This window comes from Pteropus medius, unplaced genomic scaffold (assembly GCF_902729225.1).
Source record: "Pteropus medius unplaced genomic scaffold, Ma_sr-lr_union100, whole genome shotgun sequence".
Lineage (NCBI taxonomy): Eukaryota > Metazoa > Chordata > Mammalia > Chiroptera > Pteropodidae > Pteropus > Pteropus medius.
In genome coordinates, this window is record NW_024349799.1 from 2,350,206 (window position 1) to 2,360,724 (window position 10,519).

The following is a 10,519-nucleotide window of genomic DNA, read 5'->3' on the forward strand; positions in this document are numbered from 1 at the left end:
GCTTCCTCCAACTCGTTCTTCATATGTAGACAAAGTGATGCTCCTAAAACAGAAATCTAGTAATTCTGTCATTTCCTTGCTTAAAATTCTGCATCAGCCTTCCCATTGCTCTTCTGAATAAAGTCTAGATCCTTTAGTGTGGCTTTCAAGGTCATCAAGCTCAAACTGTTTCATATCCTGTGGTAGTGGTTGGCAAACATTTTCTGTACAAGGCCAGATAGTAAATATGTCCTGCTCTGAAGGTCAAATAGTCTCTGTGGTAACTACTCAACTCTGCCATCATAGCAAGAAAACAGCCACAGACAATATGTACATGACTAGATATGGCTGTGTTCCAATTAAACTTTACTTAGAAAAATAGGCAGCCCTCGTGCGGGCCTTAGTTTACTAACCCTTGCCCTATCAGCTCGAGCCTTCTCATCCAAAACGTAACCCTATGCACTAAAGACTCACTGGATTACTCACAATTTCCTAACCGTACTGTGCTATTTCTCAATACTGTGTTATTGCACACACTCTTCCTTCAGTCTAGATCACCTTTCCCCATATCGTCGTCCAGTTCACCTCTACTCATCCTCATGATCCAGTTTCAACTTCCTTGCCCAGCCTCACACCAACATTGTGTTCCCACTTACCATACTGTAGTCAGCCTATTTTTATATGTCTCTCATACCTCACTAGACTGTAAGCAGTTGGAGCGCAGGAACATTTCTGTAATAACCAAAGTGCTCCTACCAATTAGTAGACACTAAAATCCTTTTATTATTATAAGGATTTTATACCCAAGGTATCTCCTGCTCTATAGCCTAGCTAGAGAATAAATGCATAATACTGATTCTGACAATGAATTTATTTTTTAAGAAGATAGACCATATTTTCAATAATTCCAGTTCCTAGGTAAGGAGTTTGATATAAAGGCCCAGGAAGGAGAAACTGAACTTAATTTGGAGCCCATTTCAGAAGAAAAGAGGGGAATAGCTCTGAGAGCATCATCTAACTTTATGAAAGACCACAAGTCACTTAGAGAGGTAACGTGAGGGGTGCACATGGTAAATTTAGCAGATGGATTTGAGATTTGGATTGAAAAATACACGAGCAGTAGCATGGTGACAGGAGAGGATACACCTGCTGTGTTGTTTCCATTAGGGACAGAGAAGTTTTAGCTAGTAGAACTGACACCCAGAGGCATGCCAAGTAAATAATCTGTGTAGAAAGGGTAAGAATGGAAAACATTTATGACGTGGAGAACAAGGCCTTGGCAAGGCTTTCTGTGGAAGGAGATTATGAATAACTGCCTTGATGAATGTGAAAATCACTCAGGAGATTGTCTAAAGAAGAGGTGGAGAGGGGAAATCAACATTTTGTTGGATCACTATTATGTGTCAAGCACTGTATCTTACCACTAATAATCTTCACAAAAACGTATGAAGCATGTCCCAGTTTTGTGGGTGATAAAAATGAGGCTCAGGAGGCTTAAACAACCTTTATCAGGTCACAAATCTCTGTTCTTTCCAATGCACTGGCAGGTGCACAGTATCTAGTGTCAAGCATTCAAGACAGGGGAATTAAAAGAACTGAGCCAGTAATGCTTGCCCAACTGAATGGAGAGCATCTATCTTGATTTGGAAAAGAAAGAGAAGACAGGAGACTCAAAGCCCGTACTTGGAACCTACATTTTTATGGCTGCGGCTGTTGTTCACCAGCCATAATCTCCCTTCCTGTTCACTCCCCTTCTTGACAACACAACAATCTACTGTTGGAGAATCACTCATTCCTATCGTACATGATCTTCATGCGATTATAAATGTAGAAATCATTCCTTTCCTTTCCTATATGGAAGCTGGAGGCTATTTCTACCAGATCCTTTCTCAAATTTCCATGATACCTAGGCTTGGCCAATCAGACTCTGTCTCTTAGAATCTTAAATCTTGAGGGGATAGACAAAAGGCTGAGAAAAAGGCTGGATCTCATTCATTTCAACAGCACCTTGATAGTCGATAGTTCCTCTTCTGTTTCCAAACCTGGTTGTCCAGGCTCCCCACTGAATCTCTGATTCAGTGTAATTAGAACCAAGACCTAGAAGGAGAGAATGTTAATCTAATAGAAAAGAAATATGCAATCTCAGATAAATCCAAGGGGTAGTAGAAGTCAAGTAGGAGGATGTAAGGAAAAGAATTCAAAAGAAGCATTAAAGCACTACTTAAAATTACATGAAGATGGTACAAGTCCAACTTCAAGTAAGGATTTGCCAGTCAGATAACAGTTCATAAGAAATGAGAGCAAAGGCACTGAGAGAAGAAATACCGAATGTAATTTTAGTGTAACGTACAAGAATGGCTACAAAGAGGAACACTTAATACCTTAAAAAGAAATAGAGTTCAAAAGAAACAGAGTATGGGATACTTCACAGTAATAAGTGGTAAAAGAAGCTATAACTCTTAGGCATGGTGAGAGAAGAGATATGTATAAAACCATATGACCTATATTTGGAAGGTGAATCAAAGCTGACGAATTCACTGGAAATTTTATGATTCTGGCAGTAAAATGGGAGGAGTCATGTTCTATTTAAATGCATACAATGCTATCCGCTAATTATATCTCAATAAAATAAAATAAAATAAAAAGAATTAGCATGCCACCAAAGAGAATGAAAGAGATGTTATTAAGAACGTAGACTCTTTCTTGAACACCACAATGAGAATGGTGATGGAAAGATACGTCAAGTGCATGTGGGGAAAGAGGGAGAAAGTCAGAAGTAAGCAATGAGAAATTTCTGAAGTCAAGTATTCAAAAAATAGTTTATAAAAGAGACCAAGGTGAAAGGTATTTATTGTATTCAAATGTCCAATAGACTTGAATCTACTTATTAAAAAAGAAAAAAAGCGGAACTGACAGGATTTATGGAACATATGTGTAACAGAACTAGTGACATAGAAGAGACCTCGCCATTCTCATCGATTTTTTGAAAGCTTGATAAATTGGCAAAAGTAGATGAAGATTAAGCAAACTTTTGATAGTCAAGAAAGATATGTTAAATTATGAGAAAAGAATGATCTAAAGAAGTAAACTTTTGCTTTTATAAGTTGCCAGAGAGTAAATGGAGCAGATTTAAACTAAAATAAAACACGATTCTGAAAGGAAAATGTGAAGGCCAAAACTTTGAAGACTAACAGTAACATTACCAATTTTAAATGGCATTTTAATTACTGAACTAGGAATAGAAATTCGTAGTTAACCAGTGTATTAGCTTAAGGTCTGAGAGAAGTTTCAGGTAGACAGTGAGAAAAACTAGATAGATTAGATAGATAGATAGATAGATAGATAGATAGATAGATAGATAGATAGATAGATACATACATACATACATACATACATACATACATACATGATAGATAGATAGGCAGATAAATAATTCCTCTTTCAGACTGAGAAAATAGGATAAAATCAATATGAAGCCTATAAAGAAGTTCTATAACATAAATGTTAAAGAACATACCACCTAAAATGCAGCTATAGCTCACAGACATAGCTAGCAGTATTCCCAAGCAAATCACACTCCCTAAGGAATCAAAGCAATATTCTCTTGTTTAGAACAATGAGAATGTGAAAGCAGAAAGAACATACTAAACATTTTATAGCATAGGGATGCTATAAAAAAATTTTTTTGATTGACTGAAATAATACCTTGGGAGCCATCATCAAATAGCACCAGACAGAACTCGGTATAATTTAAAGATAAAAGAAAAACAAAAAGTACTTATACGAACACTACAAAAAAGATGTGGAGAATAAACAGAATTTTTCCAATGAATCAATAAGGAGGGAACATTTCTCAGGTCATTTTATGAAGATCTTGAGTCGAAAAAACCTGAAAATGACTTGACAGAACTGAATTAAAGACCTAAATAAATGTAAGCACATAAGGAAATCATGAATCAAATGATTCAATATTGTGACTTCTCCCCAAATTAACCCATAGATTCTATACAATTCCGATTAGAATTCCAACATGTATTTTTGTGGAACTTTCAAGCTTATTCAAAAATATATTTGAATGCAAAAGGTCAAGAAGAACTAAGTCTTTAAGTAGAACTAAATTGGAAGACTTGTACTACCATGTATTCTAAAGCTATAGGAATTTTTAAAAGTGTGATATTGAAACAAGAATAGACAAATTACAAACAGAAGAAAACATTCAGAAATTGACCCACATAGGAAATGCATAGTCACCTAATTCACGACAAAGGTGCCAATGCAACGTTGTGGGGAAAGGGCTGTGAATTGGGTAAGTAGAGTAGGATCCTTCTGGGATTTCCTAACTGCTTCTCCTGTCACACCTTTGAGCCTTGGATGGTTACAATCTCTGAGGAAGCCCATCCATACCCATAGATGGACACTTTATGGATTCTCCTGAAGTTATCCTGATTTGAGTAGGTTTTCTGTCACCTGCTGGGTCTGTAACTGAGAAACATGAGACAGGTAGCACTCAGAACATGCATAACCACGCAGTCATTCTCCCGCTCCTCGGCAGAAACATCCTTTTAACAGCTTAGCTTGATGTTGTTCTATCCTCTCCTAATGATTTTCATGGAAAGAGATTCAATTTCTTTCCTCAATGACATATCCAGCAGGAAACCAACCTTTGCTGATAGAAATTTATACTTTATACACAATGAAAATTTACCTCTCTTTTCCTTTTATGCTCATCAGTGAGATCATAGGCTATCACTGTTAAGAAGGGACCTTGAACACCATCAAATCCAGAGGTTTCCACATGGGTGTTTCTGTTTATGACCTTATGAATTTCCTAAGTTTAAAAAGAATAAATGGACATTATTCATGTGTCTAATTTAGGACCATATGGGTAATTCTGTTGTTTGTGATGTCCTTAGTGGACAAAATCTTTCCAAACACATGAACTATAGGAAAAGTTTGAGAACTATCTAACCTAGTGTAACCTCCTTCTTTTACTGTAGCTCAGAGATGTTCTAGCTTATCCAAATGTACCCAGTTCACTTGTTGCATAACTTGGAATACAGCCCTGGTTTCCTTGCTCCTAATTAGTCCTCTTTCCATTACACAATCCTCCTTCTTAAATGAAAACTTCCTGCCCCAATATAGCTTTATATCCATGTTTCTTTGGGATAACTCTCCAAAAAGCCAAGTGCCTCGCTACTCAAAGTGTGGTCTGAGAACCAGCTGCATTGATATCACCTGGGAACTTGTTAGAAATGTAGACTCTCGGCCCTCTCCCCAAGCAACAGCATCTTAAGATCTCCTGGCAACTCAGAGACACGTTAGAATTCGAGACACTCTGGCCTGTGGTCTTGCTAATTTCAAATCTATAAACAACACCTATCCCCAGAGTCCATCCCCAGAGTCCAGATGTACAAGTAAATACCTATTTTTCCCCACCTTCATCACCTGTAGTTGGAATTGACTGTGAGAAGACTCATAAGGAAGAGGAACTGTCTGAAACTTCTTTCTCCCCCAAACAGAAGGTTGATGCTGCTTTAATATGACCCTACCAGCACCTAAGGGTTATTTGCTTCTCGAGTAAAGTATTTCCAACTTGCCCAGTGTTGGTTATCTTCATGAGTTACAGCTCCTTGAGAACCCATGTTTCTTCCCCGTCATGGCCTGTAACCTGCTAATGGAAAATAGGAAATGAAAATTGACGGAGATTGGGGTGGGGAGGGGGGAAACCCAGCTGGACAAAGGGAAATCATTTGGAAATTAAAAACAAAACAAAATATGGATCCAGGAGTCTGGGAGTTGAAAAGGGAAGTTTTATGTAATTCTAGCCAGTTGATGTCATTGTAGCCAGCTCTCTGACCGACTAGAAAGGCCAAGGGGTGGGGGGATGTGGAGGTGGGAAGGACCCAGACATTGTCCTTTGGAACTGAGGCTCAGCCTTCTGCATGCAGGATGAGGTCAGGGAGAACAAAGAGACGTGTCTGAGCAAGAGCCAGGGCCATTTCCCTGCAGAGATGATGCTGCAATCCCAAAGAGCAGCCCACATGTGGGTTTAAAAGCTCCATTATCCCTTCTGGGCCTACCCCTCCCTCACAGAGTCTTTCTGAGGCCTCCTAAGCTCATCACAGTGAGGCCTCCAGGCTTCTAGCTCATCTGTGTTCAGGAATGGGAGGGTCGGGGCCACTGACACACACCGGTATCCTGCAGCCTATTATTTCCTGCCTGTTCTGGCTTCCCTCCAAAGCCCAGCATGACAGGTGGATGAAGTTCACAAGAAAGCTCCATAATGGGCCAGTTTTCCAGGAATGCTGCTGCTAACTAGATTCACAAACTAAGCCACCCTCCACCACCCCAGGCTGAATGAAGAGCCAGCTGAATGGGACAGAGTTGGTTTTTTTTTTTCCGCCCGCTGTCTCCAGTCTGGATCCTGTGATTGTTTCAGCCGGTATAAGCAACTCCCTATTCGGGCTCCAGGGTTCTAAGTGCTTCCTCATGCCTCTGTTCCCAAACCAATGACCTACACTTAAGGGCCTAAAGGAAGGACAAGTGCCATTGGGGAGCATGAGAATAAAGGAGCATGAGGGCCTCCGAGTACTTTAGCAAAAAAAGTCTCAGGGTGATTTAGTAATCTGATTGTGAAAGGGTGAAATGGAGAAAAGCAAAAAACGATCACAGCTTTTAATAGATGTTCCAGAAAAATTTAGAGTCAGATTAAATTTAGACAAATTACTCTTTTTGAACAGAGCTTATAAAAATATCTGATTTTTCAAAATGCTTCTGACTGCTTCTAACCCCCCAAAAACTGAGTTAATAGGAAAAATATCATTTAATGCTTCTTGTCTATTGCCTCAGGCTGAGCAGTTGAAAACAACCCTGAGCTATCACATATGGTCCATTCAACAGAGCATTTCCTGAGTGTCTAACGTATGCCTCCCACTGTACTGCTAAGGAAAGGAGCATGGGAAGGAGTGCAAAATGCAGAGAATTCCCCGTCCTCCTGGAGCTCACAGGTGAGCGAGGAAGACAGACACGCAGGTGGATAAACTGTACTATGGGGCGGCTGGCTTTGAGATGGAGGCATGTGCGAGCGCTATGGCAACGCACAGGAAGGAGACACAGGAAAAGAGGGAGTGAGAGTTGCACTCTTTCCAATTCTGGATAAGCAGAGCCAGATGAGAGGGGCCTGGCTCACTGGAAGGCAGTCTGGAAAAGTGACTTTAGGGAAAAGGGCAAACTATGGACCAAGGTCGGCATCTATTTTATCTTGGGCTCTCACTGGATGCTAAATCATCATCATCATTTCCTGCTCTGAGTCCTGCACCAATTTGGGAAGCATTTGCAGAAGTCTTTAGAATATTCCCAGGAACCAGCATGGTTGCTGAGGGAGCTAGCTTGACTTAACACAGATGTCCTTCGGATCCAGAGGGAAATTATTTTGAAATAGAAATATGTAGTCCAAGCTCCTGACCAGTATCTAAATGGCTGATGTCTACTGTGGCTTCCACAGTTAAATACTAAGCCTATCTTCCCTGTGCCATATCACCAGTGCAAAGGAACGAACCAGAAGAGCCAATTATTCCCTCTATCTTCCACCACCACGTCCATCCTACCCACAGGTGTGGTGGGGAGGTTACTTAAATTTGAGGCTCATAAACCCTTTTACTGCCTTTGTATGAGATTTAGAAAAAGGGGTGAACAAAAGGATTGATTCATCTTTGTACGCATAAAATACCCTCCCCTTGCTGATTAGGTCTTTGAAGATCGTGTTCTGCATAGGAAAATATTTCCCTCTCTTAATAAGATTCTAGACTACATTTGTATGTGTATTTTTATTCTTATTTTATTTTTATTGTTTTAATAATTATCATTATTTTTAATTTATTATGGTGACATTGATTAACAAAATCCAATAAGTTTTAAGTGTACAATTCAACAGTAGGTTATATATATATATTGCATTGTGCGTTCACTGCCCATAGATTTCTTTCCGTCACCATATATTTGACCCCCTTTACCCCATCTACTTCCCTCCATTTCCCCTTTCTTCTGGTAACCACTAGTCCATTGTCCATGTCCATGAGTCTTTGTTTGTCCTGTTCATTTGTTGCTTTTAGATTTATATTCTACATATAAGTGATATCATGTGGAGTTCAACTTTTTCTGTCCGGCTTATTTCGCTTAGCATGATCATCTCAAGATCCATCCATGTTGTCGCAAATGACAGTATTTCATCTCTTCTTATGGCTGAGTAATATACCATTGTATATATGTACCACAGCTTCTTTAGCCAATCATCTATTGTAGGACACTTTGGTTGCTTCCATGTCCTGGCCACTGTGAAGAATGCTGCTATGAACACTGGTGTGTAATTATCTTTTTGGATATATGTCTTCAAGTCTTTGGGGGTAAATTCCCAGTAAAGAGATTGCTAGATCGAATGGTAGATCAATTCTTAGTTTTTTAAGGAACCTCCATGCTATTATCCATAGTGGCTGTACCAATTTGCAGTCCCACCAGCGATGTACAAGGATTCCTTTTTCTCCGCTTCCTCTCCAACATTTGTTATTTCTTGTCTTGTTGATAACAGCTATTCTAACAGGTGTGAGATGGTATCTCATTGTGGTTTTGATTTGCATTTCCCTAATAGCTAGCGATGTTGAGCATCTTTTCATGTTTGTTGGCCTTTGGTATGTCCTCTTGGGAGAAGTGTCTATTCAGGTCCTCTGCCCATTTTTTTTAATTGGACTGTTTGTTTTTTTGTTATTATTGAGTCATATGAGTTCTTTGTATATTTTGGATATTAGACCCTTATCAGAGACATTGCTTGCAAACATATTTTCCCATTCACATGGTTGTCTCTTTGCCTTATAGATGGTTTCTTTGGCTGTGCCGAAGCTTTTTAGTTTGATATAGTCCTATTCATTTATTTTTGCTTTTACTTCCCTTGCCTTTGAGGTCAAATTCACAAAATCCTCTTCAAGCCCAAGGTCCATGAGTTTAGTTCCTATGTTTTCTTCTATGCAATTTATTATTTCAGATCTTATATTCAGGTCTAAGCTACATTTTTAAAGATATTAATGCTTATTCTTATAAATGCCTTTGAACCAGTATTTTTTTGCTTAGAAACTGGGAAGAGAGAGAAAGCATATCTGGATGTTGCACTGTTAGGGATCTATCAAAAGGGACCACACTTAGAGTACCAAAGTCTACCTTCAGATGTTCATTCTATTGGAATAGAAAAGCCCATCCTTGGACTGTCTTGTCAGAGTACCTCTCATCTCTTTCATTCTCCCTTCCTCTCCCCTAGGTAGTATGCTAAGGGAAGTAAATGAGACCTTGAAGAATTGCTGTAAGTTTCTGTGTTAGGCTGTTGTGGTTGGGACAGAGATGCTAAATAATCACCTCTTTGGGAAAAGGGTGGAGGATCCCTAAGAAGTAAAGTTGTTTGTGATGAAAAGTTTTAATACAAAAGCAGCTCTTTCTGAGAGAAAGAGCCGATCATAGGACAGGAAAGTCAGGCTAGCTAAAGAGTAGAGCTTATGCCCATGAAGAGCTTTCCCTATCTTGGTTTTAAATTATCTTGGTCTCTTGCATTGTTTTTATAAAAATGGTCGTATTTAACCTTCAGTTTGAAGTTGGTTTCTCCTACTTTGTAATTCCTCTTTTACTGTAACAACTCTGCAGTAAATTTTATTTCACCTTTAAAGACTTCTGGGAATAGTAGGATTTAGAGACTTTCTATTTTCCTCTTTATCAGCTGAAATTCTTGCTACACTAACAGCATTATCATCAGAAGAACACAGGTCCAGACATTCTCGGTGGAAGTAAATCTGAGACCAAAGATATTTTCCAAAAGATATAAGAGAGAGAACATGTTGAAAGAGATTCGAATATTTGGATACAAGAAGAAATTTAAAAAAAAATCTCCTATGACCCTGCTCCCCTCAAGAAGCTTCTGATTTACTCAAGAAGATAAAGTGTGTACACATGACTCACTTTTTCCAACTGAAGTTCTCATTTGCCCATCTTGCCTCAGCCTCACCCATCTTTGTGGATGGCACCACTATCCATCCAGTTTCCATCCATGCCAGGAGTTTGGGTTCCTAGTTTAATTCTTTTTCTTTTTCTTTCTTTCTTTTTTTTTTAGGTGAGGCAACCCTTGGTTGACCTCACAGATTGCAAGGACCTTGTCAGTTTACAATCCCTTATTTTTTTATTTTTTATGCCTACAGCACCTGGTCTTCCTACGTGGTCTCCCATCCAAGTACTAACCAAGCCCAACCCTGCTTAACTTCCGAGATCAGACGGGATCGGGCTTGTTCAGGGTAGCACAGCCATAGACCCAAGTTTAATTTTTTCCTCTTCCGTCTGAAAAGCCCTGTTGGTTCTATCCTCTCAAATACTTGTAATATCTTTATTCAATACTGCTGCAGAGAAGACATTGGAGAAGAGGTAGAATGGGGAAGCCACTGGATTTTGCAATGGGAAGAATTTTAATGACTTATGAGGGAGCAGTTTCAGAAGCCAGAGAATAGGAGGTTAA

The 10,519-nt window shown here is 39.2% G+C and overlaps 1 non-coding gene across 1 annotated transcript; it reads right to left on the minus strand.

The window, feature by feature from the left end:
- Positions 1-10,199: 10,199 nt before the first annotated feature.
- Positions 10,200-10,318, minus strand: LOC120621323 (5S ribosomal RNA). The gene has a single exon (XR_005658109.1). It is a non-coding gene; the product is annotated as a 5S ribosomal RNA (ribosomal RNA).
- Between the last annotated feature and the right edge of the window lie 201 nt (positions 10,319-10,519).